Source organism: Pongo abelii, chromosome 8 (genome assembly GCF_028885655.2).
Source record: "Pongo abelii isolate AG06213 chromosome 8, NHGRI_mPonAbe1-v2.0_pri, whole genome shotgun sequence".
In the NCBI taxonomy this organism is placed as follows: Eukaryota; Metazoa; Chordata; class Mammalia; order Primates; family Hominidae; genus Pongo; species Pongo abelii.
In genome coordinates, this window is record NC_071993.2 from 95,846,349 (window position 1) to 95,848,252 (window position 1,904).

Consider the following 1,904-nt stretch of genomic DNA (forward strand, 5'->3'; position numbering starts at 1 on the left):
CATCATATGACTGTAATATGAGAAAAATGCTAGAGAAAAACTAACCATGAAGCTATATCTCCTAAAGAGCTTATGTGGCACTGAAGTTTTCAGGGGAAATTTGGGAAAATGCATTTTATATTTCTGGGGAAAATTACTAAATGTAGTTTATTGCCAACACCATTTGGTGTTCCAGAGAAATGGGCCCTTTCTTACAATGTTGTGGTTTATATCAATTGGTGTTAACATTTCATAGTAATTTAGTAACAAGAATTAAACATTTAGAAGTGTGTCCATCTCTATTTCAATATTTTAAAAAAGCTCTAGTAGTCATAAAATCAAATATTTATTTACAAGGATGTTTGCTATAGCATTATTTGGAATAGAAAAAATAATCTGAAAATAAAATTTGAAACTACCAATAAGTACTTTATTAAATAGTTCATTTGATGCCCACACATTTGATGCCCATAGTATTATTTAGTAATTTAAAAAGTCATGTTTAAATGATAATTTTTGAGGGAGAAAATATTTCTGAAATATTAAGAGAGAAAGAAGGATACACAAGAATATATATATATAATATGATACCCTTTTAATGGTATATATGGAAGATATTTACACCAAAATATTCACCATGATTATAAAAGATGTGATATGGCTTGGATCTGTGGCCCTGCCCAAATCTCACGTCAAATTGTAATCCCCAACATTAGAGGTTGGGCCTGGTGGGAATTGATTAGATCATGGGGGCAGTTTCTCATCAATGGTTTAGCACCATCTCTGTTGGTGCTATTCTCATGAGAGAGTTCTCATGAAATCTGGTTGGTTAAGTGTGTCTGTAGCACCTCCCCACCTCTCTCTTGATCCTGCCCTGTCTGTGTAAGAAGGGCCTGCTTCCCCTTTGCCTTCCTCCATTATTGTAAGTTTCCTAAGGCCTCCCTAGAAGCCAAGCCAATGCCAGCATCATGCTTGTTGTACAGTCTGCAGAACTGTGAGCCAGTAAACCTGTTTCCTTATAAATTACCCAGTCTCAGGTATTTCTTCATAGTAATGCAAGAATACACTAATACAAGATGGTTGAGATCGTGAGTGAAATTTTATTGACTTCCTCTCCTCTTTTTTAGTAGTTTAAAGTTTTATGATTTAAATAATTATTCTTTATGTAATCAGAAAAAGGATATATTAACAAAATAGTGAAAAACTTAAAAATAGTAGTGATCTTCCTTTAAATTTCCTAGGGAAGATGGTGTGGCCTTTTTATTTTCACATCACACAGATAACATGTCACAGTCACAACAATTTTTGAGGGAAGCACATCTCACACATGAGCCTAAAAACCCAGTCACACTTGTGAGATACAAAAGAATCAATGTGTTCTTTTGAGAAATATAAGTAAGTTTGAGAAAAAGCTGAAAGCCTAATAAATAAGTACTAAAGCCATGCTAATGAATAAAGAGACTTGACATGGTAAAAATGTCTGCAAATTTAATGAAAATTCAATCAAATTTCAAACAAGTTTGTGGGTATGTGTATGTGTGTGTGAGTGTGTACATGTAGAAATTAACAAGATGTCTCTATAATTTATATCAGAAATGCAAAATCTAAGAAATGCAAAAATCTAAGACAATATTGCAGAGGAAAAACAAACCTTACTAGCTTATACACTACTAGATATTAAGAAATGTTGTAATTAAGCAGTTTCAGTGTGGTACTTGTGCAAGAATAGACACACAGACCAATGAAACAGTTAGAGGGTCCAGAAACAGACCTACATATTCAAGGTCACTTGATTGTTGGAGGGCAGTGGGGGAACGTAAAGGATGATTTTAATAAATGATGTTGAGTCAAGTGGATATACATATTGAACAAAATAAAGTTTCATTCCTAATTTTTGTTTTCACTGGAAATAGAAATTAATTTCA

The 1,904-nt window shown here is 33.1% G+C and overlaps 1 non-coding gene across 1 annotated transcript; it reads right to left on the reverse strand.

Annotated features, from left to right (window-relative positions):
- Window positions 1-1,248: 1,248 nt before the first annotated feature.
- On the reverse strand, window positions 1,249-1,349 carry LOC112135354 (small nucleolar RNA U13). The gene has a single exon (XR_002916650.2). It is a non-coding gene; the product is annotated as a small nucleolar RNA U13 (small nucleolar RNA).
- Between the last annotated feature and the right edge of the window lie 555 nt (window positions 1,350-1,904).